Source organism: Salmo trutta, chromosome 15 (assembly GCF_901001165.1).
Source record: "Salmo trutta chromosome 15, fSalTru1.1, whole genome shotgun sequence".
Lineage (NCBI taxonomy): Eukaryota > Metazoa > Chordata > Actinopteri > Salmoniformes > Salmonidae > Salmo > Salmo trutta.
The window spans coordinates 29,971,990-29,979,595 of NC_042971.1; positions in this window are offsets into that span (position 1 = coordinate 29,971,990).

The following is a 7,606-nucleotide window of genomic DNA, read 5'->3' on the forward strand; positions in this document are numbered from 1 at the left end:
ATGAATCAACCCTTTTCTGGGTAATTTGGTTCAATTTCTGCTGTCATTATCAAATGGGGAACATTGTTATGAACACACCAACCCAATGTAAGAGGTCTCTTGATGGATATCAAACACACGCACAGTATAGAAGTCCTACTGTGCCAGATCAAACTTTCAGGGAGCGAAGTGAATTTAAAAATATTACACGGAATCCCTTTTTTACAAGCCATAAACATGAATTTATCTTTCAGTACAAGTTCATCTGGCTTCCTTACTCATATCCTCAAACTATTAGATGGACAAAACATAGCAGGATTCTTTGATAAATATCAACAAGACATTTACAGATGTATCAAATTGATACAGATGTAGCACATGCAAGTCAAATAATCTTCAATGTATTCTTAATCACATTGTTGTATTATAAATGTTCAACCACGATTAAGCAGCAGGAAATCTTTTTCTAGGTATTGTTTTACAACAGTTAAAAGCAATACATCAATGTCTAAAGAGTTTCCATAGAACCACCCTAACAACCCCAGTCACATCAGCCAATGAGTGATAAAGCATTTTACCCACAGAAAATTTAACTACCAGCATTTAAAACTGACTAGAGAAGTTGTCTTTCCTTTAGAGAAATGAACTGAAACATTCAAATGCAAATACTTCACGGTGCATTACATGTTTGGAAAAGTCTGTATTAAGTAGATTAAAATGTAGAAGCTTTTTCTTCTCCAAAGCCAACCATTCTTTGAAGTTAACTGCCTGTTGAGATTCCTTGAGAACAACCCAAAATATGCTATGTTGCTGAACAAGCTTTTCTGATGCCAGGGACTGACCTGAGTTCTTTCTATTGGTAATGATCATAACCCTCGTTGCCAAAACCATATTCATTCTGATCTAATAATTCCATCTCCTACTAGTGCCCAGTGATCATTTGTCAATGATTTGACAGTTCTGTCCAAGGGACATGAAACCAACAGGAAGAGTACTCAACCAGTTCCTTGGAAACAAAGTAAAACTCAAAGTAGGATACAACCATGATGAGCCAACTGATTTTTCACACTATTCATTATTTCCACTGAGACATGACACCTACACTTAAGCGACCAGGCTGCCTTCTCTATTCCCTAGTAGAGGTGAGCGGTTATGTTTTATCCACTGATGTTAGAGAAACCTAAGAAGGTGCTCAAGAAGTTATGTGCCAGAAACTCCATGAAACTAGCGACAGTGTTGGTGAATCAGATATTGTTCAATGTGGACAGACTGTACAGAAAGACTTATGACGTCAATGCCCCCTTAAATGACTTGAGGTTGCAAGAGTATTGCTGACCAGTGATGCAGCCGGAACAAAACTATACATGTGAAATACAAAATATCAAGTAGCGAGAATAATTTTTTTGCAAGAGAAACAAAAGCCAGATTATATTTTCAAAAACAATTTACCATTAACATCCAGGCCTGTCGCACAAAAAGATGCAATGAAAATGCCAAAAGGAATATTGTCAGTGATCCCGACCATTTAAAAATGCACTCTTCAGAAGAAGTCAATTAGTTAGTTCTACGGATTATCGATTCCCAGGGTTGGGTAGGTTACTTTCTAAATGTAATCCGTAAGTTACTAGTTACCTGTCAAATTGTAATCAGTAACATAACTTTTGGATTACCCAAACTCAGTAACATAATCTGATTAAATTCCATTACTTTCCCTTTAAGAGGCATTAGAAGACAATTTATGTTACCAATTGAACCACATCTATTGCAGGATAAATCAATGATAATGCCTCTTTAGCTGGCCATGGATGTTACATTTTACTTTATGGGTTGGTTATGTAGGCTTCTTCTAACCCATTGCTTTCTACCACATATAATAATAATAATAATAATAATAATATGATTAAATTATATCTTTACATTAAAAAACCGAACTATCAGAATTCTAGTCATTCCAATAAATGTTATACCCCTTGATCTTCAAGAATAGGATTTGGGAATATGGAAGTATAGATTAGCCAAATTGTTTTACCTGAGCATGACCCCAAAACTAAGGATTTAGCAGCCAGCCCTACTCTGTTGTTTATGACTTTGTTGTCATGGAGGACTGATTGGGCTCATTGAGACGAAAAATACATGATGCGCTCATGGAATTGCATGCTTTGAGCTCTACTGAAAAAGTATATTTACATGTGAAAAATGAATGCCATTTGCTATAGGCCTATTGTTTGCCTTTTTGTTGGTGACACTGATAGCTTGATAATATGCAGCTGTTTAAAGGGCAAATCCACAGATGAAAAAATAACATAACGGACACCCCGCCTGTGTTTTGGTAAAAAAAAAACTGAGGGATGTGCCTGGAGAAATGTAACCACACTCAGAATAATAGACAGAGCATCGATGCAAGGACTGACCATCCATGATATAAAAATTGTTTTAACCATGTTGAGGCTATACATTTACAAACATCGGACTTAAACAAGCTCCTATTTTGGATTCTCATGGAGTGTGACAGTTGAACTTAGCTCATGAGCCATTTATAAGTTATATTCTTCAAGAATCAAAGTCCAAAAATGGATGTTGCAACTACAGATTTCCCCTTCGTCTATCAAAAGTGTGCACGTTTGAGCATGTGTCCATTAGGACTTTTTTTAATTTATTTTTAAATTAGAATTAGATTGAGCAATAAAATATCCACTTTTATTCCATAGGCTTGGATCCGCACTATGCAGCTTTTTCAAGAGCGCGTTTTTTCACTGGCTGTCCATTGGTTTCAAAAACAATGATTGATAGGCAGCTTAAACTAATTGAATTCAACTCTTACTGGGTTCAAATACACATTTAGATTTGTGAACATCCATCCACAACAACCACAATCCGTAAGGCGCAAATAGCTAAATGAGAGAGCAGGAGTGATTCACATCAATGATCTATGTAGATATCAATAATAAGTGATATCCGTATCGCCGTGGACTACACCGCTGTTGTAGTTCTTACCTCCAAGCGTTTATTCAAGCTGAATAATCTTTGGATGCCGACAGCAGTCGCACTGTTGGAAGACATAGCTTGGACTGTAGCCTACAAAAACCTATTCCTGCTCTTTTTCCGCAATCCACCTAACACATTTGGTGTGTCATCACAGTAGTATCTGACTTGTGGTCAGACTCGCTCACGTGGAACAAACTTAAAATGTGCGGCTTTCTTAGATGCTGATTTGAATGTCATTGAGTAAACAGAGAAGTGTTTTTTTTTTGCAAACATCTATTCTGAATGTAAAGGTAATGGTTGAAGTAATTCAATATTTATTCAAAGGTATCTAACGTGAGTACAATTTTAGCTGGTAACGGATTACAGTTAGTTTTTTGTAATCCTTTTTGTAATCCGTTACTCCCCAACCCTGTCCATTCCATTGTGATAATTGGTCATTACTGGCTGTGTCTCAATAGTCCTAAACGGTTCCCACAAATGTATAGACGTGAGCAATATGTTTTGTACATAACCAGTCATTTCACCTGCCTGAGGTCCTAAAGAAAAGGAGACTAGTAAAGCAAAATGAACCTATTTCATACCATTGGGACACAGCCTACAAATCAAGCAAGTGTGTTTGGCCCTCCATTCATTCTACAATTCAGAGACAACAGGCTGAGACAGATCAGGACGACAACTGGATGCAGGCATAGAGTAAGAGACCATAGTATTGGAGCTGGAGCTGTAGACGTTTTATTGAAATGGTACTGTATGTATGCATACTGCATTGATTAAGTAACACAGAAAGGATTACCCTGCCCTCATTCATTTCTTGGAATGCCGTCAAAGTAAAATAAGAATTTGTTCTAAATGGACTTGCCTAGTTAAATAAAGGTTAAATAAAAAAACAAAATATGTATGTGCATGTATAACATGTACAGTAACAGTCAAAAGTTTGGGGACCTACTCATTCAAGGGTTTTTATTTTGACTATTTTCTATGTTGTAGAATAAGAGTGAAGACATCAAAAGTATGAAATAACACATGTAATCATATTGTAACGCAAAAAGTGTTAAACAAATCAAAATATATTTTAGATTTTTCAAAGTAGCCACCCTTCGCCTTGATGACAGCTTTGCACATTTGGCATTCACTCAACCAGCTTCATCAGCTAGTCACCTGGAATGCATTTCAATTAACAGGTGTGCGTTAAAAGTTAATGTGGAATTTCTTTGCTTCCTAATGCATTTGAACCAATCAGTTGTGTTGTGACAAGGTAGGTGTGGTATACAGAAAATATCCCTATTTGGTAAAAGAAAACAAGTCCATATTATGGCAAGGACAGCTCAAATAAGCAAATAGAAACGACAGTGCTGCATCAGATGACCTGGCCTCCACAATTTTTATTAGATTTATTTCACCTTTATTTAACCAGGTAGGCAAGTTGAGAACAAGTTCTCATTTACAATTGCGACCTGGCCAAGATAAAGCAAAGCAGTTTGACACATATAACAACACAGAGTTACACATGGAGTAAACAAACATACAGTCAATAATACAGTAGAAAAATAAGTCTATATACAATGTGAGCAAATGAGGTGAGATAAGGGAGGTAAAGGCAAAAAAAGGCCATGGTGGCGAAGTACATACAATATAGCAAGTAAAACACTGGAATGGTAATCAATCACCCGACCTCAACCCAATTGAGATGGTTTGGGATGAGTTGAAGGAAAAGCAGCCAACAAGTGCTCAGCATATGTGGGAACTCCTTCAAGACTGTTGGAAAAGCATTCCAGATGAAGCTGGTTGAGAGAATGCAAAGCTTTCATCAAGGCAAAGGGTGGCTACGTTGAAGAATTTCAAATCTAAAATATATTTTGATTTGTTGACATTTTTTTGGTTACTACATGATTCCATGTATGTTATTTCATAGTTTTGATGTCTTCACTATTATTCTACGATGTAGAAAATAGTACAAATAAAAACCCTTGAATGAGTAGGTGTGTCCAAAATTTTGACTAGTACTGTATATGTGTAAACATATACACGTATATACATATTGTTTTTTTATATAAACTAGGCAAGTCCGTTAAGAACAAATTCTTATTTTACAATTGACGGCCTACTGGCCTCAACTATAATGGCATTCCAATAAATTAATGAGGGCTGGGTAACAACTTCAGTTTTACTTCATCAATGCAAGTGTTCTAAAACTTTTGACCGGTTGAGTGAATATATATACATAAACTCAGCAAAGAAAGAAACGTCCCTTTTCAGGACCCTGTCTTTCAAAGATAATTCGTAAAAATCCAAATAACTTCAGATGTTCATTGTAAAGGGTTAAACACTGTTTCCCATGCTTGTTCAATGAACCATAAACAATTCATGAACATGCACCTGTGGAACGGTTGTTAAGACACTAACAGCTTACAGATGGTAAGCAATTAAGGTCACAGTTATGAAAACTTAGGACACTAAAGAGGCCTTTCTACTGACTATGAAAAACACCAAAAGAAAGATGCCCAGTGTCTCTGCTCATCTGCATGAACGTGCCTTGCATGCTGCAAGGAGTCATGAGGACTGCAGATGTGGCCAGGGCAGTAAATTGCAATGTCCTTACTGTGAGACACATAAGACAGCGCTATAGGGAGACAGGACGGACAGTTGATCGTCCTCGCAGTGGTAGACCACGTGTAACACCTGCACAGGATCGGTACATCTGAACATCACACCTGCGGGAACGGTACAGGATGGCAACAACAACTGCCCAAGTTACACCAGGAACACACAATCCCTCTATCAGTGCTCAGACTGTCCGCAATAGGCTGAGAGAGGCTGGACTGAGGGCTTGTAGGCCTGTTGTAAGGCAGGTCCTCACCAGACATTACTGGCAACAATGTCGCCTATGGGAACAAACCCACCATTGCTGGACCAGACAGGACTGGCAAAAAGTGCTCTTCACTGATGAGTCGTGGTTTTCTCTCACCAGGAGTGGTCGGATGTGCGTTACACCAAGGCCTGTACTCTGGAGCAGGATCGATTTGGAGGTGGAGGGTCCGTCGTGGGGCGGTGTGTCACAGCATCAGACTGAGCTTGTCATTGCAGGCAATCTCAACGCTGTGCGTTACAGGGAAGACCTCCTCCTCCCTCATGTGGTACACTTCCTGCAGGCTCATCCTAACATGACCCTCCAGCATGACAATGCCACCAGCCATTCATCTCGTTCTGTGCGTGATTTCATGCAAGACAGGAATGTCAGTGTTCTGCCATGGCCAGCGAAGAGCCAGGATCTCAATCCCATTGAGCATGTCTGGGACCTGTTGGATCGGAGGGTGAGGGCTAGGACCATTCCCCCTAGAAATGTCCAGGAACTTGCAGGTGCCTTGGTGGAAGAGTGGGGTACCATCTCACAGCAAGAACAGGCAAATCTGGTGCAGTCCATGAGGAGGAAGGAGATGCACTGCAGTACTTAATGCAGCTGGTGGCCACACCAGATACTGACTGTTACTTTTGATTTTGACCCCGCATTTGTTCAGGGACACATTATTCAATTGCTGTGGAACTTGTTCAGTTTGTCTCAGTTGTTGAATCTTATGTTCATACAAATATTTACACATGTTAAGTTTGCTGAAAATAAATGCAGTTGATAGTGAGGACGTTTATTTTTTTGCTGAGTTTACAGACACACACACACACAGTGGCCAGTTTATTAGGTACACCCTTCTAGTACCGGGTCAGACCCCCACTTTCGTCTCCAGAACAGCCGTAATTCTTCGGGGCATAGAAACATTGCTCTATTGACATCAAGGTACCTAAAGTGCCAGGAAAATAATCCCTACACCAGTGGTTCCCAAACTTTTTATAGTCCCGTACCCCTTCAAACATTCAACCTCCAGCTGCATACCCACTCTAGCACCAGGGTCAGTGCACTCTCAAATAATACTTTTTGCCATCATTGTAAGCCTGTCACACACACACACACACACACACACACACACACACACACACACACACACACACACACACACACACACACACACACACACACACACACACACACACACACACACACACACACACACACACACACACACACACACACACACACTATATGATACATTTATTAAACATAAGAATGAGTGTGAGTTGTCACAACCCGGCTCGTGGTTAGTGACAAAGAGCTCTTATAGGACCAGGGCACAAATAATAATTTTGCTCTTTATTTGACCATCTTACATATAAAACCTTTTTTGTTCATCAAATTGTGAATAACTCGCCCCTGGTTAATGAGAAGGGTGTGCTTGAAAGGATGCACATACCTCTGCAATGTTGGGTTGTATTGGAGAGTCAAATCATTTTCCACACACAGTCTGTGCCTGTATTTAGTTTTCATGCTAGTGAGGGCCGAGAATCCACTCTCACATAGGTACGTGGTTGCAAAGGGCATAAGTGTCTTAACAGTGCAATTTGCAAAGGCAGGATACTCTGAGCGCAGCCCAATCCAGATATCTGGCAGTAGCTTCTAATTAAATTACATTTTCACAGAACCGCTTGTTGCAATTTGATGAGGCTCTCTTGTTCAGATATCGGTAAGGGGACTGGAGACAGGGCATGAAAGGAATAACGAATCCAGTTGTTTGTGTCATCCGTTCGGGAAAGTACC